The following is a 25307-nucleotide window of genomic DNA, read 5'->3' as shown; positions in this document are numbered from 1 at the left end:
CTCCGCCCTCCCCCGACTTTTCCCTCTCCGGCCTTTTTTTATTTTCCCCTAGAGGAGGGCCCGGCGCTGAGTTGGGGGCGAGCCGGGGCGGGGCTGCCGCCTCTTTGCACCGCGCCCCGAGAGGTTGGTTCACCTGTCCGACTCATTCCTCTTCTCCGAGCTCCCTCGCCCTCCTGCCTTTGCACCGCGCCTTTGCAACGGCGCGGGGTGCGCGGGCTGTTTATTGCATTTATTTATTTATTTATTTATCCCCCCCCGCCCCCGCCCCGAGCCAGTGCGTGTTTTATGTTTTAATAACTTTATCAACTCGGCGAACTTGCGCGAGGGCACGGGCAGCTTCTCTCGCCCTCCCTCCTCCTCCCCTTCCCCCGCCCCCACCAATCTCTAACTGGCCTCTGGGTTCCTTCCAATGCCCCCCACCCCACCCCATCCCACCCCGAAGGTCCTCCCCACCCCAACCCGCACCCCATACAAACACTGGTTCAGAAGCACTTTGGCATTGCTGAACGCAGTTTCCTTGCCACAAAGCAGGTCCTCGGTTTAGAAATTTTTCAGGAGGGAAATTGCCTGGATAATAGGGAAAGAGAATTGAGGTGTAGACAGCACTGGGTCCTTCGGATACGGGTTAATAATAACATCAGTAGTAAAATAATAATAGCTGTCATTTGCCATACTTAGACACTATCAGACACTGTGCTTTTGCTGCTAAGCAGTTGCCATGATTTAAAACTTGCTGTAGATGGGTAAACTGCGGCGCTTAGCAGCGGAGCCCTTAGTTCCCAGAGGCCAGACAAAAGCAGGACTTGAGGCCGAGAATGTCCTCGGCTCCAGCTGGTGCCCAGCCCTAAGCCAGCCCCTGATGCATGGGGGATCCTGGGCCCCAGGTCTCGGCATGCCCCACCCCTGCCAGGTAGAGCAAGCCTGTGAAGGCATTGCTCTGACACGTGACTGTGCTTGCATCGACCCACCTGCATGCTGGGAGTCACTAGTTCCCAGGGTTAGGAAGAACCTTCCAGTTCAGCATAGGTGACAGAATGTGTTTGTCTTACCAAGTTTCCTTTCTCTTTGTTTTCAAGGGGCTTCCTTCCAGTTCTCCTTCTTACGGCTTCACCACTGGTGTGGTCAACACGGCAAGCAAAATTAACCCGACTAAAGGTGAGGACAGAGTGCAGAGAGGCTGTGTGCCTGGCCAAGGTCACACAGTAACACCTTGGCAGACCCCAGGCTGGCGGGGAGACTTCCCCTCCTCTCCTGGCACCCTCGCTAGGAGGTTCTCTACTGGACAAGGGCACCATGGCGTATGAATTAGGAATTTAAAACAACAGCAAAACTTACGGATTGAGAATGCAGGAGAAAAACATTGGTGAGAAATGAACTCAGTCCTATGTTTTTGTGTGTGTGCTAACTGCCTGGAAAGTGGGCCCTCATCCGGGAGCGGGATTGACTGTGGAGGAGCGTCTGCTGGCAAGGCCGATTTCTACCTGGCAGAAGACTGCCTACCACCCTAGCCCTTGTTCTGAGCCTGGCACCTCGGGGAAGCGTGTCTGTACGCAGTCTGCTGTTGCCTAAGAGGCTGAGCCGAAAGGCCCCAACTAGCCTTCCCTCTTCCCTTCGCCAGCCATGCCCCCCTCTACCCCTAACACAGCAGAAGCCAACAAGGGGTGTTTCTCATCTGGTGGCTTAAAGGAGGTGTGTTTGAACTTTACCCGCTATTACCCAGCCCCCAAGAGCTGGTCCAGCACCACCCAGCCCCAGAGACTCCCTGGGTCCCAGAAAGATAGGACTGTCTCCTTCCTTAAATACCCCTGGCTTAAGAAGCCTCGCCAAAACCCTGCTCATAATCTTTCACCGTGAAGTTTATCTTCGAAAACTTTTCTGTAAAACCTACGGAAAAATAAAAATCAGGGCTGGGGCTGAGCAGAGTGTTGTGTTTGTAGAGGCTGATACGGCCCTGGTGGCCCACTGTAACTCTTTCCGCAGCCCAGGATTTGAGAGAATGTTTGCGGAGCGGCTTGCTTCCTTCCTGAATGCTAACCTGAACCCCTCTGGCTGCACCCTCTGCCTCCTCCCAGCCTCTCAGGGCAGTGAGGCACCTACCCACATGGTGCTATTTCTTGCCTGCTTTCAGTGCTCTTTGTAGCCGAGAGCCACACGGATGTCTTTTCTCCTTCCCCCAGCATTTCCTTGGAGGGTGCTCTGCCCCTGTGGTGGGCACTGGGGACTCCCACCCCCACGTTTGCAGTCAAGTGAGAAAAACAGTGTTACCCAAACCCCAAGTTACACTGTTATCATGTTACAAGGAAGCCATACATACATGACATCACCACAGAGTTTAAAAGAACTTAGTCATTTAGAGCAATCAAGGCAGCCTTCACAGAGGAGGTGATGTTTGAGCTGAGGTTTCATGGATGGACATAGCGTGGAAGCTAGGGTGAGGGTGGGTAGGAAGAAGAACCAGCACAGACACATGTCCTCTGTGGTGTCTGATATCCCTATATCATTTAGGGATATAGGGATATATCCAGCACAGACACATGTCCTCTGTGGTGTCTGATATCCCTATATCATTTAGCAGGGCCCCTTACAGTCCAGTCCACTCTCCGTGGGTGGGAAATTACTTTTTTATGAGACTGGTAAAAATAAGTTTCTCTCAGAGTATGGGTCTTTCTCCTAAATCAAGAAATTGAGACTACACGTTGAGGCCTGGTCTTGCTAGGTGGGTGTACAGGTCACCAAAGTGATAAAATCAACACATTGTTCACCGCTTCCCTAACCAGGGACCAGGAGGAGCACTGGAGTCCTACCGGTCTCTGCCTTAGCCCTGTGTAGTTAGTATTATTAAGAAATATTAAACTTTCAGTGCCCCGGAACTGAAGGCATCACCTTCAGATGCCTCCATGATTTATGAAATGCTGAGTGGAAGCCTGGTGTTTCCTAAGTGCAACCCCCTGGGGACCCTTACAACCACACTAGGAGATAGAACTGTTCAACCTCTCTTTGCAGATGAGTTTAAAAAGGCCTAGAAAACCCTTGGGTCCTGACTCCCAGTGTGTGACATGGATGCAGAAGAGGAGAAAGTCCCCTTTGAGAACTCAGAGAGTGAGGGTTTTATGTTGTAGGCTTACAAAAGGTCAGATGTGGACAGCATTTGAGAGCAGCTTTCTTTCTTTCTTTCTTTTCAATTCTTATCCAGTGTTTGATCTTCAGATAAGATACTCCTATGCATTTTGCAAGTTCACTTTAAGATGACCTGCGCTGATACCTGTTTTCACTAACTGGAAGAGATCTGAAGAGGACTTTTGCTCTTAGGAGGACAGGTAATTGCTTCTTCAATCTACAGAGTTTCTACTTAAAAATGTTTTCGGAGGTATGCTCTACTTTCTGGGGGAAAGCTGTGTAACACCACTGATGTGCCCAGCCTGGACCTCAGTTTCTCCTCTAATAAGGGATTCACGGCCTTTTGGATAAAGCCAGGTTAACTTTGATTCAGAAAGTGCCTCTGCCTCAAGACCTCTGATTGGCCCAAGCAGAAAGCCTGACCTTCTTAGCAAAGATCCTCAGTGAAGGTTTGAACCGAGTTGGTGAGTAGAAAGAATCAGGTGTACTACCAGCAAGCGCCTTACTTGGAGATGATAAAGGCAGAACCCAGAGTACCTTCATAATCTAAGTGTCTAAGAGCCTTGGAGGGGTTACATTCCCATCATCCTGTAAGACCTCTCTTACCTTCTAGGAATTGGAATTATGATGTTAAAGAATTGAGTCAATCATACTTCTCGGTGATCTCCCTGTGGAAACCCTTCTAGACCTAACGCCACAGCGAGGCTCTGGGGTCACCTTTCCAGGCTCTGTGCCTGGGCTGGTGGTGCAAGGCCATGGGGCTTCCGTTTTCAGACGCCTGGAGCCAGCTTCCCAAGTCCACGGGCTTGGCCTCTTGTTTGTTACCTCTCCAGCTGGGTGCTTCCCTGATGAATAGGAAGTAGCTGGAGCCTCTCCTAAGCCTCAGTGACAGCGGCCTCCTCAAATAGACCCTTTCTTAGTTCATCCATCCATCTTTCCATCTGTTCAGCAAACATTTGCTGAGCCCCTACTGTGGGCTGCACTGCAAGGACGTTAACAGTGCAGTCCTATGCCTGCTTTCAGGACGTTTACCATCTAGTAGACAGAGGAAGACACTGCGTAAAGGACCGGGAGTGAAATGTCAGATTCCCGGGGCTGTTGTGCAAGATCCGATTTCCCTTCAGGAACTTCCCTCTGGCTCCTGCGAATGGAACAGGGGACGGAGGAGAGGCGTGGCCGCCCATCAGCTGCTACCTCCACTGGCACCCATTCGCCTTTTTTGTGAATTTCCTGCAAGCAGCGCAGTGCCCTGAAGCTCCTCTCTTGTTTCGCTCTTTCCTGGTGGCTGACCTGCCTTCAGTCCTCCAGAGCAGAAGCTCCATGAAGCCGGGAGCTTTCTCTAGTTTGCTCGCTGCTGAGCCTCCGGCACCAACAGAATCCCTGGAACCAAGAGACACCCCGTCCTAGTTGTTGAGCCAGTGAGTGACTTTTGCCTGAAACCTGAGTGAGGCAGGATGCTAGAGCAGAGAGAGAGAGGGTGAGTGGGGGCTCCATGGCTCCAAAGAGGCTCCAGTCTGCTCCCCAGGAATCCTTTAAGGATTTGGAAAGAGAACTCTTCTTTGTTTGCATTATTTAATTACTGGTTAACAGTTAACATGGATTCCCCTGGTGGCTCTGACGGCAAAGAATCTGCCTGCAGTGTGGGAGACCAGGGTTCAATCCCCTAGTCGGAAAGATGCCCTGGAGAAGGGAATGGCTACCCACTCCAGTATTCTTGTCTGGGAAATCCCACGGACAGAGGAGCCTGGTGGTCCACAGTCCATGAGTCAGACACGACTGAGCGACTAACACTTTTAACAGTTAAATCCAAGTTCAGAGATAAGTTCTTGAATTTGCAGCGCAAGAACTTTTGTTTTTCCTTTACTCCCCCGCCTCTGTCTTCCCGGAAGTGGGTGCCTAGCCTGAAACCCGTATACTTAGTAGTTGGCCATGGAAAGCACATGGGAATAATCTCTCCCCTTGATCAAGGAGGGGGAAATGGAAAACTTGATCCCCAGGTGGCTTCATAGGAACGGAAAAAAAAAAAATGGAGATGCTGGCAGGGTCCAGTGCTTATAATATTTTCCTTTTTTAAAACAATCATTATGTTTGGGCTAGCAGCATGCTTGGTAATCACTTCTGAGCATGATTCTGTACATCAGCACAGCATTCTATCCGTTTTGAGGAAGCAGTTGAGGTCAAGAGTGGGTAAGGCCTCCTTGTTGAGGCCCAGCTAGCTCAGACCCCCAGCATGGACCAAAGTCCAGAGAGTCCCTGTTGCCCTTGGCAACATCTCCTCTGAAGACTGCAGTTCTGATGTAGTGAATTGCGGAGGGGAAGACCCGCACTCTGGAGGGGTTTGACCCACAGACAGAAAAGCAGCGTCTCCTGGTGCTGTCAGGGTTGGAGGGGAGGCTGAGCAGAGTCCCAGCGTCCGCCCCTTCTCTGTAGCGTGGTCCTGGCAATTAGGGACATCGTCGCTCAGCCCCACGTCTCAGACAAGACGGGGGCGGTTGGGGCGTCACCGGAGGAGACGGAAGATGGATAGCCCTGGATGTTCCTCTGTCCTATTGACGCAGACACACCCGTCTCTCTGTCTCACTGCTGGCATCACCTTCAATTTGGTCAGATGGACATCATGGGGGAAGTTTCGTCTGGACTAGGAATCTTAAAACACTAACAAAAAGAGCTGGCTCTTGGGAGAAATGAGGATGGGGCCATTAGAAGTTGGGAGCTGGGGCCATTAGGAAGCAGCCCGGCTATGTTGATGCACAGGGGGATTTCTGCTCGATAATGGGAAATGTGAACACAGGTTAGTGCTGTGATTACAGCCTCCTGGAGCGGGGCCCCAAGAGGCCCAGAATAGATTAAGACTCACTCAAGCAAAGGTTGGGGGAAGGGAGGAAAGTCACCTCTTCAGGTCCTGGCCCATGTGGTCAGAGGCGTTCTCCTCCACCTCGAAGATGGCAAGGGTCCTTTCAGGGGCCACACCAGGGAGTGGCATGTGCGTATCATCTCCTGAGACCTGAAAGGCCTGGACCCTCAAGGCGGGGTGGGTAGCAAATTAAGTGCATGCCTAAAACAGAACTCTTGAGAAGGTTTAGGAAAGGCTTTGCTACAAACTGTTTCTGGGGGGCAGTTTGGCAACATCCATCAAGAACCTCAGAAAACAGACTCAAAAATACACAAATTTATTCTGGAAAAACACTCAGATATCCACACTACAGCTCAGAGGTAAGAAAGAGCGTCAGCATGTTATTTGTACTGGGAAGAATATGAAATCATCTAAATGACCAACAACAGAGGAAATAGCTAAATCAATTATAGTGCCTTCCTCCAATGGCACTTAGCAAACCTTTAACTATGAAATCATGTTAATGACATGGGAGAATGACTGTGGCCTGTTAGGTTAAAAAGTGCAGATTACTCTAAGAAAGCAGGCAGAATGTGATCACAATTCAGTAGAAGAAAAAGGTCTGAAAGAAAATGGGCCAAACTGTCAGCAGTGGTTATCTCCGTGTAGTAGGATTCTGGGTGATGTTTTATATTCTTTTCATAGTGTTCAAAGTTTTCAAAAGTATCTACACATTGTGTGTGCTACATCACTCAGTCGCGTCCAGCTCTCTGCGACCCTATGAACCATTGCCCGCCATGCTTCTCCATCCGTGGGATTTTCCAGGCGAGGATGCTGGAGTGGGTTACAATGCCCTCCTCATCTACACATTAATATGTATGAATACGTGTAACTAACATGCTGACCGCTCTCCCTCCCTCATCTTTCTTACTCTGCTTTATTCTTCTCCACGCTGACATTTGCCAACATCTTATGCACGAAGTTGTTTCTCTCCAACATGTCACTGGTGCTCCATCCTCTTGAATATAAGCTTCCCAAGGGCAGAGCTTCGCCTTGTTCAGAAATCGAAACCCCTTTCCCTCCCTGGCACACAGTCTTAGAATTCCATAAATATCCGCTGAAAAAATTGATATGCTCTTTTGATAATCATAAAAAAATGAAATGTTATTAAAATATACAGAAGGAAAGTTTTCATTGCAGAGGGTATGCTCCCCCCGCCCCCATTTTCATGACTGTGATAAAATCAAGCCAGGGTACAGGATGCATTAAGCTTCTGCTCTGTCGTGGCGGATGGTCAGTAGCAGCCACTGGTTGAGTCCCAGAGGGGAGAGAAGTGAGAGACACACATCAGTAGGAAGGTGGCTGCAGGGACCTGGAGTAGACGGTTTGAACCATGGGACTCCGCCCTCAGGACTGACATTCCCTGAGAAGGCCAGTGTGCACAGGCTCTGTGAATGTGATCATTCTGTGTATAGTGTCCACTTTTTCTCCCAGATAACTGTTATTTCAGTCGCGGGTGCATTGTGCATTTCACCTGAACACAGAGGTTTAGAAGGCGCATGGCATACTGGAAAGGTCTGAGTGTACATATTGGTTTAGGGTCCTGACCCCACACTTGTTATGACCTCACTCAAAATACTTAAACCTTCCTAATCTGTAGTTCTCTTGCCTGCAAAATAATCCTACTCTACAAAGTTATTCTGTGTATATGATTTGAGATCACATAGTGCTAAGCATATATGGCTTCCCTCAAAGTCACACCATCCACCAATGCAAACAGTCTGGTTTTCCAAGAATGAGCTCAGTTATAACGGCATACAACAAATGTCAGTTTCCACACTCATGAAAATTAGGGCCTAATGTCCTCTCACTTGAGTTGTGAATTTCTCTCTCCCATCGTGGTCTGCAGGCCACTGACATCCCAGCCACCTGTGTGCGTGTGAGTGCGTGCTCAGTCATGTCTGACTCTTTGCAATCCCTTAGACTGTAGCCCTCCAGGCTCCCCTGTCCATGGAATTTCCCAGGCAAGAATAGTGAAGTGGGTTGCCATTTTCATTTCCAGAGGATCTTCCTGACCCAGGGGTCGAGAACCTGGGTCTCGTGAAGGGTTTGTTAAACTAGGGCAGGGGTTAACAATACAGATTCCCCGTCCCCATTGGACTTCTGTGTCACAAACGTCTAGGTATGAATCTTTGAGAGTCTTCGGTCTTAAAGGATCGCCAGGTGATTCTCACGCACTTTCCGATGTGAGACCCTGTGCAACCGTGTTTCTAAGAACACGCAGAAGAGCCTGTAGCCTTTTCAAAGTCAAGGCACAAAGTTTGTGTTCTTTCTCCTCGTCCAGGGTTTTCCTTGTCATAAGGGCGACATCTCAGAGCGTGGCTCGGCGAAAGAATACAGACATTTGCCATGTAGAGTATACACTCCCTCCAAGTGCTGTTCAGTGACATAGCCCTGACATGCCAAGCCTGTGTCTGCAGGGCTGTGGTTAACCACACAACAGTCCTGAATGCCCGGTTCTTGATGAGGATTCCTAGGGTCTTTTTTAATTTGCACAGATGACCTAATGGAAATCTGACTCAGAGACAGAAAAGATCTGTGCCCGTTTTCACACCTCCCCACAAATTAATACCCCCTCACTTCTCCTTATTTCTCCCTTCCAGTCCTTGAAAGCTTAAGTTTTACATATTCATAATCATTACATTGATATGTTTCCAAGATACAGTTCTTTTCATTTCATGATCAATATCTTCCCCACTCTCCCTTTTCTGCCATTCCTCCCACACCGTAGAATTTCTTTCTCTGTAGTAATTAATTCTGAACCTTTCTGTGAGGCTTCGCCGCTCTCAAAGCTTTTTCGTGCCCATTTTCTTATGAGCGGAACCAGCTTCATTTATTCAGATGATAGCTTTGTTCTTGGTTACGATAAAGCATCTCAGGGGAGAGCCATCCAGCAAAATGTTTAGGAGCTTGGGCTCTATAACTGGAGAGACCCAAATTCAGTTCCTGCCTCTTAACAGTGGTGAATTCAGACAAGTAATGTAGCCTCACGTGGCGTATTTCTCTCATCTGTTACAGAGTAGCTATGAGGATAAAATAAGCTAATCACTTATAAAGTGCTCAGCACAGGGTTGATCTGAGCTCCATTAATGTCAGTTATTATCTTGTTACTATCATTGTCATTAAATATATTAGATAAAGGCTTTTAATGATAGTAGGAAGTAAGAGAAAGCCTGAACTGGCCTGAACTCACCCCCCCAATCTAACTCAAAGCAACCCACAATTTTCAACCCAGAATAGGAAAGGAAGAACCACATTTTGTGCCATGCCCTTCACTGGGTATTTGGCTCATGGAGACATTCTGCCTCCCTGTTACGTGACATGTTCATCTGGGACAGAAAGATACTTTTTGAGCTCTCACCCTCCCACCCCACCCCACCCCACCCGTCAATAAAGAGCAGATATTGGGCATTGCTGGTTAAACTGAAATCCAGACTTTTCAGAGTTTAGAAATGTTTGGGAGGTACTTTTTGTAATTCTCAGCTGGGATCTTTTCAGGCTGGGGTGGAGATGAGGGGGTTCTTTCTGCCAGACTTCTCATGGGAAAGCATGTTCGTGCAGGTCTCGGCAAACTTGCTTGGTTCCAAGAGTTCAGGCTCAGGTAAGCTTTGGACAGGCACCTGAGGCTCTGAGAGGCTTAACTGAAATGAGCCCAAACTTAAATGTTTTCTGAGGTGTGCCCATCACTCATTTTCTTGGCCAGGGTTTTGGGGCGGCCTTATTGTCGACATGCTTCTGTTGGCACCCGGGAGACCCAGGTGTCCACCGTGGAGCTTGGTATACTTTGACCTCACCACACCTCCAAAAGCTGCCGTCCACGGGTACGTGGCAGAGCTCACGGCATGATCGCAGAAAGCTGGGAGCTGTTTCTCCCTTGGTACAGCTTGTCTCGTAGTTCCAGAAAAGCTGGGCCTCACCTTCCCCGGAGCAAAGTCCTCCAGGCTGGGACCGAATTCTCTCTCAAATGTAACGAGTCTCAGGAACAAGGGAACACCTAATCCGAGCATCCTGCCAAGCTCCCGTGTCAACTGGGAGTGAAGCAGAGCCCGTCCTGTGAAAGACACACAGTACCCCAGATCAGACGGAGCGCCCGAGGCCACCCGAGAAAGCAGTGGTTACTCTACCAAGACGTGCTGCCCTTTCTGGTTTGGAGAAGTGTCTCCCCACCCGAGTTCAGAATCATCTGAAAATGTCCCCTCAGCTACTCCCCCCACCCCAGACTGTAAATCCCTCAGGGTCTTGGGCATTTTTTCATTCCTGGGGAGAATCACATGCCAACAATGTTATTAAAAACTGCATGCTCTGAAAGTTTGAATGGAACACCATCTGAGAGTCCACGTAATTTTGAGAACGTTCTTCAGGCCGACAGGAAACGAATTGAAAAGACACAAGTCAGATAACAGTGTGCTGACATTCCAACCCTGCATTCACGCGGCCCTGTGGAATGTTCTGGACCAGTCACACTCCAGCCTGTCAGATAGAAGAGTCAGAGCCAGGGGCCCAATAGCAAAAATTCACTATGGGTCGTCGTATTACAGGGTCTGAAGGTGTCAGCATAAGGCAAGCAGGGATGGGTAACAGCTGGGGTCTCCTGCCACCCCTGGAGCTGCAGGGACAAAGGCAGGACGAGGTCGCATCCGGACTCAAAAGCCAGGCTGCACGACGGCAAGCTGGGTGGTGGAGGCTCCCTGGGTGGGGCGGGAACGGTGAAGGAGGAACAAGCCTTGCTTGAGACATCGAGCACAGCACAGAGCGGGCAAGAATCCCTCTGGCAGGTCTTCACCTCCCAGCCGCCAGACTCCAGCCAGTGCCTCCCACGACTGGGGCAACCAGAAGCCAGTTCCCAGGGGACAACGTCCCTAGGGAGTGAGTCTCATAGCAAGCAGTGCCCACATTGACTGAGGCCATTCTATGTCATTTTTGTACTTGTTACATAAGAGCAAACTGAAAAATCAGAAAGCCACGATTATCTGAGTGCAAACACCTGCATCATCACATCCAGTATTGTCTCAGCCCTGTACTCCCAGTTTTGCCTGTTATTCCCAATGCTTTATTTTCATACCCCCAGTATCTGCGTGGAGGACAGTCTCCGTACAAATTTCTGGTTCAAGAAAGGAAAGGCCCTCCTTTCGCTAAAAGGAAGGCTGGTGAGCATGGCGAGCAGGACTCCCTTCACTGAAGCAGTGTCAGGATCCCGCAAGCGACCGGCTTTGAACATGCCGTGTGAGTGTCAGGCTGAGGCAAACGCGCGTCATCGGTGCCCCGCTCTGCATGTGCCAGTAAAACCATCCAACAGCTTTTCTCCAGGGTGATGTTGACACATGTCAAATGCATTAACATTCCTATTGGAATGACTCATTCAGAGGGAACAGTCATCTCAGAAAGATGACAGAGGGGAGGGGGACGGGCATTTTGCAATCGTTCAAGATATGAAGACCAACTTGTCTTTTGGGGCTTTTAAAGAAGGCAGTCACGGCCACGGTAGCGTTGTTGGATAGTATCATCATCATTGTGAGGTTGTCTGTTGCCTTCGCTTCACTGACAGCAATCTGGAGGAGATCACCAAGCTGGGGGGACATGGGTGGGTGCCCCCCGGCCCGACCTCTCTCTGCTTCAGTGTATCAGCTGCGGGTGGTACCCAAGCCTGCAGCATCTGCCGTGGCTTCAGCCTCCTTTCCCTTATGCTTCTCCAGACCTCAGCTCACTCTCCTCAGGCGGACGGTGTAGCAACACACAAGGCTGGCCTGTGGGGTCACATTCACGGTGCTGTCCCCCGCCTCCATTCAGAGTCTCCTCTCCACAGTGGGAGCACGTTGTTTCCATTGTGGCTGTTGCCCACTTTCGCTTTGTTCTGTGGAAGTTTCGACTCTGGTTTTTGCTATAAAAAAAATGAAACAAGATCAGTTGTAACTGCATGACCCTACTTATGGGCAAAGGCCCAGGGCTGCACAGGACAGCCTGGCCTTGCCTGTCCTCAACCTCTGTCTGCAGGGAGGGGAGTTCCTCCCTCCAGGGGACCTCACACACGGCTCAGTCCCAGTGTTTTGAATCCTACCCTCAGTCATTGAGGAAGGCAGCAGAGAGCAGGTGGCTGCAGACCAACTCCCCCCTCCTGCGACTCCTGTTCCTCCCTCCCGCCCCTCTCCTTCCTTCTTTCCTCCTTTGCTTCCTCCCACCCTCCCTCCCTCCCTTCCATCCTTTTTCCTGGCTTCTTTCCTTTATTCCTTTTTTAAAAATTCCTTTGAACCCAGTGTTGGTTATTTATCTGCCCTGCTTATTTAACTTCTATGCAGAGTACATCATGAGAAACACTGGGCTGGAAGAAGCACAAGCTGGAATCAAGATTGCCGGGAGAGATATCAATCACCTCAGATATGCAGATGACACCACCCTTATGGCAGAAAGTGAAGAGGAACTAAAAAGCCTCTTGAGGAAAGTGAAAGTGGAGAGTGAAAAAGTTGGCTTAAAGCTCAACATTCAGAAAACGAAGATCATGGCATCCGGTCCCATCACTTCATGGGAAATAGATGGGAAACAGTGGAAACAGTGTCAGACTTTATTTGGGGGGGCTCCAAAATCACTGCAGATGGTGACGGCAGCCATGAAATTAAAAGACGCTTACTCCTTAAAAGAAAAGTTATGACCAACCTAGATAGCATATTCAAAAGCAGAGACATTGCTTTGCCAACAAAGGTCCGTCTAGTCAAGGCTATGGTTTTTCCTGTGGTCATATATGGATGTGAGAGTTGGACTGTGAAGAAGGCTGAGCACTGAAGAATTGATGCTTTTGAACTGTGGTGTTGGAGAAGACTCTTGAGAGTCCCTTGGACTGCAAGGAGATCCAACCAGTCCATTCTGAAAGAGATCAGCCCTGGGATTTCTTTGGAAGGAATGATGCTAAAGCTGAAACTCCAGTACTTTGGCCACCTCATGCGAAGAGTTGACTCATTGGAAAAGACTCTGATGCCGGGAGGGATTGAGGGCAGGTGGAGAAAGGGACGACAGAGGATGAGATGGCTGGATGGCATCACGGACTCGATGGACGTGAGTTTGAGTGAACTCCAGGAGATGGCGATGGACAGAGAGGCCTGGTGTTCATGGGGTCGCAAAGAGTTGGACACAACTGAGTGACTGAACTGAACTGAACTGAACTATAAAACTGTAACCTATCTGTTACCTAAGGCCGCCAGTATTGATCTTCTCACAGACGTGAAGGCCCATGTTTCTGGAGCTTCTCCTCCAGAGGCAGTCGCACCTCTTTCCCCTTCTTCTTGTCCCTCAGCTGCCTGAGCGTGGTTTAGGGGGACCTTCTGAGCCAGCTGCATGGCGTTTACTCACTTTCCTGTAAACTGAAGCGTCTGCCTCCAATGCAGGAGACCTGGGTTCGATCCCTGGGTTGGGAAGATCCTCTAGAGAAGGAAATGGTAACCCACTCCAGTATTCTTGCCTGGAGAATCCCATGGATGGAGAAGCCTGGTAGGCTACAGTCCACGGGGTCGCAAAGAGTCAGACACGACTGAGCTACTTCACTTTCACTTTCCCTGTCAAGATACCCGAGGCCTCTCTGGTTTTTCCGGGGATATGCCTCCTGTCCTTGCATCTCTCAGATGCTCCCTCTAACTCTCAGAAGTGTCCCCATCTTCTGATAACTCCCAGTTAACTCTCTTCCTAAGAGATCTTTAAACTTGGTTCAGACCCTCAGGTCGTGACTTGTGCCTGCCAGACCCTCAGGTCGTGACTTGTGCCTGCCAATCTCAGGCCCTCCCTTAGATTTACAGAAGTGTCTGAGTATCTGGGCTGCAATGCCTCGTGCTTCTCTGTGGCTCCCTAGATTGGTTCTCTCAGGCATCCACCAAAATGTAGAACTCGGCCTTCACTGTTGACTCAGCACCACTCTTGACTCAGGCTCTACCAACATGAATTCTGCGCGCATTTGGGTCTATTTTATTTACATTTGGTGCAAGAGCTGGGAGTGGACTTACTGTGGTTTGTGAGCACCGCCCCCCACCCCGCCCACAGTCTTACTGACTCCCTTCCTCCTGCCCCTCATCCTCCCTTATCTCCTCTCCTCTGCTCAGGAGCAATAAACACATTCCTCTCTCTGCCCCCTGCAGAGCCTTGCTGTTCAAATTGAGGCCCATGAGGGCCTTGGCTTCTCTCCCTCCAGCTTGCCAAGGAAGTTTTCTAAAGAAATAGCTTGCTCTTCATGGAAAAAAATGTCTTCATGTAATTAAACCTACCTGCCCACCTACCTACATTTGATTTAATTGTCCTTCTCTCAATTCTCACTGGCACACAGACAAAAGTAAACTTCGACAGAAAAATATGGGAGGAAAGAGGAGACTAAAGCATTAAAGAATTGAAAATCATGGAACGGAGAGAGAGAAGGAGAAACAAAGGGGAAAGGAGGGAAGAAGGGGGAGAGGAAGCGACCCTAGATATCAGAGCTTGAGACTGACTGTAGCCTCCAGCCCGAACACTGGTTTTAAAGCTGTCCTGTGAATGGGTGTTCCCCGGGGCGGGGGGGTGTCAGCAGTTGAGACTTGTGAAGCCTCACCACCCTGCCAAAGACCTTGACCTGGTAGTTTCCACAAGGACCACACTTTGAAAACGCTTCTAGGAAATGCCTAAGCTTAAGGCAGATAGTAAGATTTTATAAACTAAACACAGCAGAACTGGGGAGGATTATGTTTATTTTTCTTTTCATCAATTTATTTGAACTGTGCAGAGATCATTCTGCCAGCCTTGATATGTTATTTTAGCCTAAGAATCTGAAGTCATCTCAAGTGGCACAGTATGGAACACAAGCATTAGATTATCCGGGTTCTTTTTCAAACCCGACCTTAACTTAAACAATATGCACATTAGCCTTAATATAGTAGCTTTGCGGACATAGACACTATCAGGCCATCCAGCGCAGTGTTGGCCAAATTCTGGGGCTTTGGGGGGACACTTTAGAAAAAGAACATGGCAGAGAAGTGGTCATGAAATCGTACGTGGAAAGTGTCTAGTACTTTGCTTAGAACAGAGTGTTGTTATAATGAAAGGGGACTGTGATTTATCTGTTGAGGACATAGAATGGCGAGCTCCCTGGCATATGACATCCTTGGTACTTAATCAGTGTCTCACCTCTGAGGAGAGTACCCACTTCAGGTTGGCACTAGTGGTAAAGAACCCACCTGCCAATGCAGGAGACTCAGGAGACCTGGGTTTGATCCCTGGGTCAGAAAGATACCCTGGAGTAGGGCATGGCTACTGACTCCAGTATTCTTGCCTGGAGAATCCCATGGCTGCAAGAGCCTGGCAGGCTACAGCCCAGAGGGTAGCAAAGAGCAGGACATGACTGCAGCAACGTAGCATGCGTGCACCCGTGCAAAGGGGAGCCCTGTGCCCATCGCCAGAGGACTATGTTCTCTCTCCCGGAAAATGCAAAGACCCACATAGCATTGTGAGTTTTTCCATTTGCTTTCTTCTCCAGACCTTCATCAAGGCCGCTGCAGGTCCATCAGCTTTGTTCCCCAGGAACTCAAGAGCCTCGTAAGAACTTCACGAGGGCCATTCATCCAGGGAGTCCTCAGCCTCAGTTCTCACAGGTATGAAAGAGATCACTGACTTTTACCTTTCCAAGTTCATAAAGGCAGCTCTTGTTCTTTATGTCAAGTGTCTTATTAAAAGCCAGCCGATGACTATGTGTGAGGTCACATCTGGATGGACAGTTGCGTAAAGGACTCACACAAAGGTCAGTTCTCTTTGTATCCACTCCTGATCTTCTGGTATTGAAAACAAGTATGGGCACAGTCTCCTTCACAGGATATTACTAATTCAAAGGCCACTGGGCTCAAGATTTCACCCTCCATGCAGATATTCACTTTCACAATCCCTAAGCAGTAGCTTATTCTGAGGCCCGTAATTCATGGCATATACGTTAGTCATCCGCAGGGGGACATAAAGATGCTTTTGGTGTGAACCTAGCTGTGTGTGTTTCAAGCACTATCTGATTCGTGGGAGTTACTTAAAATAGATGAGAGCAGAGTAAGGTGCCCTTCAGAGAGACTGTCACACCGTTTTGCTTTGTACTTGGTAGATAAATGTGATTCAACCTGTTTGAGCATTTTCGAGGTCAGAATGAGCAAGCTTGAATAGCACACATCTTCACGGCCTGGACCTTCTGCCGGGCCAGGAATATGGGAAACGCACCGCAGCTTCCACTGTGCCGTTTAACTCGTCCTGGGATCCTTCACTCGGTGTTGGTGGTAGTCTGCCGTGACATATCTGCAATTAAAGGGTGATGTCAGTTGACACAATGCCACAGAGACCAGTTCAACATTGTTCCTCAGAAAATAAGCCCAGGATCCAATCCCGAAAACATTGGTAGTGGTCCAGGGGCTGAGTCATTTGGCTCTGTCGGAGCGTCTGAGCTAGCTGCAACATGTCAGGAAGCCCAGGTTCCCTGCACACCGTGGAAGCAGGAAAATGTACTTTGCAAATAACACACTGCTCTAGGGAGCTGCTCTTCCCTCGCAACTCAGGTCTTACCTTCCTCATGCATAGTAACCCCTTTTCTTGCAGCTCACCACTGTGCTGGGCAGGAAGAGCAAAGGCCACACAATCTGCATTGTTGCTATACACTTTGGGGTGCTTGGAGATTTTTGTTTTCTCTTTTGCTTCTTGCAAAAGAGCTGGGAATTGGAAGATCAACCCAACTTAACTTAGGGGCACCTCCCATTTTGATGGGAATATTTGGAATCTATTATAGACCTGTAAAAAAAAAAAAAAAAAAACAAAAACAAAACTCTACCTAAATGACTCTGTACTCATGTTTGCATGATTGAAACGTCCCACAAAAAATAATGACACCTAGTTTAGAGGAGGGGCACAGGCTGCACCTCTAAAACGGAGAATGCGGGTATGTCTACACTGACTTTCTCTTCTTGCAGTAACACAGTCACCAGCTTGGCTTGAAACAATACGAATTAGTTATCTTACTCTTCTGGACTTCAGAAGTTTGACCTGGGTCTCCCTAGGCTAAAATCAGCATAGTTGTGTTCCTTTGGCAGCTCTAGGAGAGAATTAGAAAACTAATTTCCTTGCCTTTTCTAGCTTCTAGAGGTCATTGCGCCCTTTGGCTTGTGGCCCTTCCTCCATCTTCAGAGCCAGCAACAGTGGGCGGAGTCCTCCTCACCTCACAACCCCCTGATTCTGCCTCCCTCTTCCACCTTGAAGGACCTTTGTGTTTACACTGAGCCCATCCGGGTCGTCCGAGATCACCTATTTAGGGTTGGCTGATCAGCAACCTTAATTTCGTCTGCAACCATCATTCCCATTTCCCGTCCCAAGTAATAGAGACACATACTCACAGCGTTAGGACTTGACCCTTTTTTTGTGGGGGAAGGGGGGTCATTATTCTGACTCTCAACAATTTCTCATTTTGGCTGTCAACGGTACCAAGTAAATTCCAAATGCAAATGAGTCCTTTCCCATCTGTGCTTCTGCAAAAGAAATACAACTGAAATTGATTTCATACAACAATTACATAAGTGAACGTGGAATTACAAATTTATAGTAGAAGGAGGAAGGTGGTTTTTTTTAAAAAAAATGCATTTTGGTTAAGAGCCAAAGATTCTTAACTAAAAATTTGCAGAAAGTAGTGCTATAAACAGATGACTATTAAACTTAAATAGTCATCAAGTTAAGTTAAATTCAATTTAACTTAAATATTTATTAGGAGTGAAAGCAAACATAAGCGTTGAAAACTCAAATCCTTATTTCTCAGCTGTCTCCTCATTTGCCCACAATGTATTTCTGGCTGTTCAGAGGTAATTTCCTAGATTTTATTAACCTGGAACAGAAGGGTTTTACAGCTAAATCCATTCCAGAGAGTAACTCGTTTGTAACCCTGTGTTGCAGCTCTCTAGAGCCAAAGGGGTTAAGGAAAATGAGCATGAACTCGGAAACCTTGTTGCCTGGGAGCTTAAGCCAGTTGAAGCAATGTAGGGGACTTGATCCATTAGCAATATGTAGGTTTCCCTTGATAAAATAATTGCAAATAATGAGAAAGGGGTGGCAGAGAATGAGATGGTTGGATGGCATCACTGACATGAGTTTGAGCAAAGTTCAGGAGATAGGGAAGGACAGGGAAGCCTGGCGTGCTGCAGTCGATGGGGTCACAAAGTGTCTGAGAGCTGAGTGTCTGAGCGACAGTAACAACAACGATGTATTAAGTATTCAAATATATTCATAGGCACGTATTTCCTGCTGAGCACAGTTTCAGGCACCCAGGCTATGGTTGTGAAAAAGGCAGGCAGACTGTCTCCCCTCGTGAGGTTTACTCTCCTAGAGGAAGAGCTTGATAAAAATGTAGATATTTAAAGTTATTGTCAAGAATATATAACAGGACACACACGCACGTCAACACACATATATCAGAAGACAGACAGCACAAATTGAATAATTAAGGAGAATTCCGTAAAGGACTGTTTATGTAGGTGTGGGCAGGTTCAGGGTGAACCGGAGACCCCCAGCAGGGACGGAATGGGGCATCAATACTCTGACCCACACCCCTCCTGCCCACGACTGCCTGTGAGCACGTCCAGTGGCCAGATCCAGCCTGTAGCCTGAGGTCCCTAGAGCCCACTGTTGCCCGTAAAGATCAGCCTTCCTTAGCACAGAAGAAGGGGAGGGGTAGATGGGACCCGGAGGGGCGAACTCAAACCTTCCAGCACCTCCTGGTGCAATGGGATCGATTTTAGTTTTCAAGGAAGATCTCTCTTAAGGGGGACATTTGAACTGTGACCACAAAAGGAAAAGAAACCACTGACGCCCAGACCAGGAGCAGAAGGTTCTCGGCAGGAGCCCCCGGTCGCCAGTGCAGAAGGACCTGCGGGGAGATTCGCCTGGTGTGCTGGGAAAGGAGAGGTCAGCGTGGGAGCGACAGAGTCTGGTGGGACACAGGTGATGGGAAGTGGCATGGGGAGCAGCTGGCACAGGAAAAGGAATAACCCAGGACCAAATGGCAAAGGGGTGGTGTTGACAGTTCATCTTCCCAAATCAAAGTTTGCTATTGTTTTCGAAATAATTTTATAGAAGAAAATGCTTTAGCCCTTTTGAAACACACGATCCAGTGGTTTATGGCATGTTTGCAGTGTTGTGCAGTCATTCTAGAATATTCCCATCACCCCAAAAAGCAATCACTTCCCTCCCAATTTTCCCCACCCCCCCATCCGCTGGCAGCCACTGCACCACCTCCTGTCTCCATGGATTTGCCCATTCTGTGCACTTGCTGCTATAAATAGGCTCATACACTATATGGCCAATTGCGTTTGACTTTGTTCACTTAGCATTACGCCTTCAGGATTTGTCGATGTTGGAGCACCTGTGTTCTGTCCCTTATCTGACTGAATGATGCTCTAGCGTCTGTATATACCATGTTTAATCTGTCAGTTCTTTATTTGATGGACATTTGGATTGTCTCTACCTGTTGGGTGGCGTGAGTCGTGCTGCTCTGGACATTTTTCTGCAAGCTTTTCTGTGGACGTATGCCTCTGTCTGTTTTCACTATATACCTAGGAGTGAAATTCTGAGTCATATGGTAATTCTGTGTTTCAGCTTTTAAGGAACTGCCAAAATGTTTTTCGCAGTGTTTACACCGTGTTATATTCCCATCAGCAATGAATGAGGCTTCCAATATCTCCATACCTACACCAACACTTGTATTTCTCATTTTTAAATTATGGCCATCCTGGTAGGTGTGAAGTGATATCATCAGATTATGATTTTGATTTACATATTCCTAATGAATAGCGACGATGAGCATCTTCTCACGTGTTTGTCTGCCGTTGGTTTATTTTCCTTAGATAAACGTCTGCTTAGGCTTTTTGCATATATTCTAACTGGGTGATTTGTCATTTTATTGCTTTGTGAGATTTCTTCATTGACTCTGAATTCTAGACTTTTGTCAGATGTGTGATTTTCAAACACTGTGATTCTCTGGGATGTTGTCTTCGTTGGTGCAGGCTGCTGTAATAAAGCACTGCTCACTGGGTGGTTTACAAACAACAGAGATTTGTATTGGGTAGCTCTGGCTGGAAGCTGTGAGATCAGGGTTCTGGCCTGTTAGGTTCTGGTGAGAACAGGCTTCAAGGTCACAGACTGCCACCCTCTCATTGCGTCCCCCATGCCCTCTCAGGCCCGCAGAGGGCACAAATCCCATTTGTGAGGGCTCCGCCCTACTGGCTGCATCTAACCCTGTCTACTCACAGGCCCCACCTCCAAACGCCTCAGTATTTCGCGGGTGGAGTGTCAACGTATGAATTTAAGGACACACACCTTCAGTCCCCAACGCTTACAGTTTTCATTTTCTTGATCGTGCTTCAAAGGCGCATCATTTGAAGCACAGAGTTTTAATTTTGCTGAAATGCAGGTCATCATCTAGCCTTTTTCCTTTCTTTCGTTGCTCGTGCTCTTCTGTCACGTTTAAGAGACCACAACCTAATCCAAGTCATAGGGATTTATCCCTTTTTTTCTCTTATAGTTTTAGCTCTTACATTTAGGTTTTGATCCACTTTGAGTTAATTTGCTGAATATGGTATAAACTGAGGGCTTCCCAGGTGGCTCAGTGGTAAAGAATCCATCTGTCAACGCAGGTGACAAGGATTCGATTCCTGGCTCGGGAAGATCCCCTGGAAGAGGAAATGGCCACCCACTCTAGTATTCTTGCCTGGCAAATCCCATGGACAGAGGATCCTGGTGAGCTGCAGTCCATGGGGCCTCAGAGCTGGACACAACTGAGCGACTGAGCATACACAGATGGTATAATGTAGGGGACCTGACTTAATTCTTCTGCCCTTGGATATCCAGTTGCCACAGCAATGTTAGTGGAGAAGACTGTTCTTTCACATCGAATGGTCTTGGTAACCTTGTTGAAAATCAATTGACCATAGATGTATAGGTTTATTTTTGTACTCTCAGTTCTGTTCCATCGATCTATATGTCTGTCTTGATGCCAGTATCACACAGTTTAATTTTCATTGTTTTTCCACAAGGTTTGATATCAGGAGTATGTCTTCTAACTTTGTTTTTCAAGAATTTGACTATTCATGTACTTTGCATTTCGTTATGAACTTTAGCATCAGCTTGTCCATTTCTATCAAAAATAAAAAAAGATGGTTATAATTCTGATAGACTTGTACTGTTTCATTGGGGAGCTATTACCGTTTTAACAACATTAAGACTTTTTATCTATGGTCATGGATAACCATAGATGTCATTTTTCATTTACTTAGGTTTTCCTTGATTTCTCTCAGCAAAGTTTCAGAGTTTTCAGGGTGCACATCTTACACTTTCTTGGTTAAGTCTGTTCCTAAGTATTCCAGTACATTGTTGGATAGAAGTGGTGAGAATAGAAATTTCTGTCTTGTTCCTAATCTTAGAAAGAAAGTGTCCACTCGTTCACCACTGAGTGAGTTTGTTAGCTGTAAGTTTTTCATATATTCTCCTTATATGATGTTGAGGAAGTTAATTTCTGTTCCTAGCTTGTTGTATGTTTTTATCATGGAAGATGATGGGTCTTGTCAGATTCTCTTTCTGCATTTATTAATATGGTCATGTGGCTTTCTCCCCTTTATTCTATTAATATGGTATATTACCTTGATTTATTCGGACCAAGCTTGCCTTCCTTGGATGACTACCACTTGGTATTGATGTATAATCCTTTAATTATGTTGCTAGGTTCAGTTTACTAGTATTTTGTTGAGAATTTTTGCCTCTATATTCGTAAGAGATACTATAGTTTTTGTTCTTTTTTCTAGTGGTTTTATTTGGCATTAGAAAGTGTTCCCTGTTTTTCTTTCTGAAAACGTTTGAGAAAGATTGGTGTTGATTCTTTAAATATTTGGAAGACTTCACTAATAAAGCCATGTGGTCCTGGGTGTTCTTTGTTGGAGGTTTATTTTGTTTGATTACTGACTATGTCTTTCTTTTTCTGCTTGAGTCTTGGTAGTTTGTGAGTTTCCAGGAATTTGTTCATTTCATCTAGGTTATCCAATTTATTGGCATATGACTGTTCATAGTATTCTCTTACAAGCCCTTTTATTTCTGTAAAGTTGGTGGTGCTTTTGTTTCTGATTTTGAGTAATTTGAGACTTCTCCCTTTCTTGGTTAGTCTAACTAAAGGTATGTAAATTTTGTTGCTCTTTTCAAAGAAACAACTTTTGGTTTCATTGATCAGAGTTTGTTTTTGAAGAGAAGTTTTTCACTTCCTGATAACTGCTTCTGGTTTTGGGGCGTTCGTACTGGTTTCTGCAAGCATAGAGGTACTATTCTCTTCAGGGCGCAGTGTTTTTTAAAATGATGGCTGTTTTCATTTGATGAATGAAGTTACATAGGTATTGACTTAAACAGAAAATCCTCTCCCTTTTGTGAAAGAGGGTCGGCTACATTCTGACAGATGCAGCAGGCTTGGGATGGTAATAAGGGAAAATCATCCCTGAGGACACTGAAATCTGTTACAGTCACTGCAGGCCTTACCCTCTTTGCCAAAAGCAACTTCAACCAAACACAAATCTCCGACTGTAAACATTTCCTTTATCCGTCACCTTGTTCTCAAATGCCTTCTCACCATCTCTCCTCCACAGACAGAGGACGTGTGTTCACATCCTTTTTCCTTATAAGGCTCCTCGTCTCCTCTCACCCCATAGGCCCACAGAAGTCTCACTCAGAGGTGAAGCTAGAAAACAAATTCTGCCAGATAGCCATGAAGCCAGTCTCTTTTCTCCATCTGACTTCGCGTGGTCTGTCTCCTCTGCCTTCACGGTCTGCCCTCCCATCTGGGCAATTCCAGTCCGTGCTCCAGCATCTCTCAAAGAAGACCCTGTGGCTTGCTCTCATCAGGAGAATCATGTGAGGGCCATCAAGTGGGTGGACCTTGATCCGCTAATTAGAGGAGAGAAAAGGCATGGTATTGTGCCCGAGGCAGGGCAGGCTTGCCTGAGGGGTGGTCTGGGCAAAAGGTGAGTGGCGGGAAAAGGTGGACGGAGTGCGGGTCATCGCGGGACAGCGCAGCATCTGGAACCCCCTTCAGCTCCCTGCCAGAGTGGTCCCATGGACAGAAGCTTGTTTGTCTGTTTGACCTCTCGCTCTTTTCTCTCACATTTCTCTCTGGCGGAAAAGAAGCTGAAAGCACAGCGGAGGGACCTGAGGGCGTCCTCCTTGGGGATCCAGTGGAGACTCCACAGGGAGGCCCCGCGGCAGAAGCTGATGCTCGTCTCGAGCCTTGTGCTAGCAGAAGTGAGTGCTGCGACTCATGACTGGAGTCTGTGCACGTGGGCATGCTTGTGTGAGACACAGACGTGGACCCAGCAGCTCCTCCCCGCCCTGTGTACACGTGTCACTGCTTCTGCCAAGAGGAGGAGGCCTCTTCCCTTGAGTACAGCTGTCCTTCTGCGTTGTGTTGACGGAGTGAGACTGCCCCTTAAGAAGTCTGGGAGCTTCCACATCTACCATTTCCCGACCCAAATATCATCTGAAGAAGATTGGGCCAAACCACTGAAAAATGGGAGAAGACGTGGAGAGGGGAGGTTCATTTGTTTGTTGTCTCAAAAGAAAATGTAGGTGATTTGACTTCTTAAAAAACATAACTCTCCTTTTGCAATGTAAGTGGAGCAGCTGTGTTTGTGAGTGTTTGCATGAGGGGATGGTTGAATGTTGATCTTTAATGTCAGGTCTGCAGAGAATACCTGTGGATTCCAGAAATGCTCATTCTAGGCCTGGTTCGTGATGCCTTCAAAGTGTCTCTTTGTTTTCAGGATGGTGAACATGGTGTTTCTTAGACAGAAGATAAGACATGAGGTGGTCACCTGCTTTGGTCTCAGGCACGTCTTTGCATGGGGAGCTCACCCACTGCCCAGGCAGGAGTTATATTTAAAGAGTCCTATGTTCTCCAAAGTCCTAACAGGATTCCAGCACAGCAGCCACAAACAAGTCCAGGTCTCTCTCACGTTCTGTACTCCTCTCACAGTCAGCACCTCAAAGGAGAAAGCTGAGGGACCAGGAGGGTTCTTGAGTTTGTCCAAGTCTCCTGGGTAAATGTCACCTGGGTCTTGAATGCGACCCCAGTGAGAGAGAGAAGGAAACCCAGCAGAGCCTGACCCAGAGAAGAGGGGCGGGGCTTTCATGAAGGAGCCAGATTCACGGCTTCATTGATTCAAATTTATTTCCTTCTCTCTGCTTCCATTCATTGCACAAACCAATCAGGTGTACGCATTGGGGAATGTCTTTAAGTACACTTCAAAAAACTGCTGAGAGCTAAATATTTCGGCCCTCATTTTACGTCGGCTTCAGACAATAACTCGACAGTGACCGCATATTCAGCCGGAGCTAGAAATCTTAACAGCGCCTTCACATTTCAAAGATGACATTCATTATCCTACCCTAGTGTTTCCCAAATGTAAATGAGTTGCCAAATTCAATTATACATATATTATAACTTACTCAGTATTTTAAAAATTTATTCACTCTTTAGATAAATCTGTTTTAATAAATTTTGCAAGCTTAGCAGAGAAAAACCAACATGGCTTGTCCCAAATAGAAAGGAGAAATGAAAATGAAGCCCCACTGTTGGTGTCTGGCTGGATAAGAGACCCTCTCCAAGGTCTTGAACCTGCAGCCTGATCACTCTGTTAAAAAGGGCAGCTGCTGCTGCTGCTGCTAAGTTGCTTCAGTCGTGTCCGACTCTGTGTGACCCCATAGACGGCAGCTCACCAGGCCCCCCGTCCCTGGGACTCTCCAGGCAAGAACACTGGAGCGGGTTGCCATTTCCTCCTCCAGTGCATGAAAGTGAAAAGCGAAAGGGAAGTTGCTGAGTTGTGTCCGACTCTTCGCGACCCCATGGACTGCAGCCTACCAGGCTTCTCTGTCCATGGGATTTTCCAGGCAAGAGTATTAGAGTTGGGGTGCCATCGCCTTCTCTGAAAAGGGCATCTAGCAAGTGTTAACCCAAAAGTGTTGGAAACATCCTGACCCCCTGGCTGAGACTCTCTCCTACGTGAATGAGAAAGGATGGAAGAGGATTGAAAAGGGCAGTGAGCACTCCAGAGGTGTCAGTGTTTTTCAGCGCCTTTCTCTGATGTACTATGTAAAAAACCAGCTCCTGTACTACCTTTGGGTAGCACTACTCTGTATGGTATTCCTTCCCTCATGAGTTCCTTTAAAAGTGGTCTTGGGAGAAACAGACAAGAAGCAGCAAATACAGGGACTTCCCTAGTGGTCCAGTGGCTAAGACTCTGCAGTCCAGGGCAGGGGA

At 47.5% G+C, this 25307-nt stretch overlaps 1 long non-coding RNA gene across 4 annotated transcripts; it reads left to right on the top strand.

The window, feature by feature from the left end:
• Positions 1-65: 65 nt before the first annotated feature.
• LOC105616822 (uncharacterized) lies at positions 66-23659 on the top strand. Of its 4 annotated transcripts, none has more exons than XR_009596260.1 (5): positions 66-123; positions 1077-1155; positions 3208-3317; positions 15489-15603; positions 18784-23659. It is a non-coding gene; the product is annotated as an uncharacterized LOC105616822 (long non-coding RNA). The 4 variants fall into 4 exon arrangements; XR_003591429.3 differs by having other exon boundaries at positions 3194-3317; positions 22705-23659; XR_003591433.3 differs by having other exon boundaries at positions 3194-3317; positions 20653-23659.
• The last annotated feature ends 1648 nt before the right edge of the window (positions 23660-25307 follow it).

Source organism: Ovis aries, chromosome 14 (genome assembly GCF_016772045.2).
Source record: "Ovis aries strain OAR_USU_Benz2616 breed Rambouillet chromosome 14, ARS-UI_Ramb_v3.0, whole genome shotgun sequence".
Lineage (NCBI taxonomy): Eukaryota > Metazoa > Chordata > Mammalia > Artiodactyla > Bovidae > Ovis > Ovis aries.
Note: the sequence above shows the minus strand (reverse complement) of the source record. Positions and strands in the feature narration are given on the sequence as shown.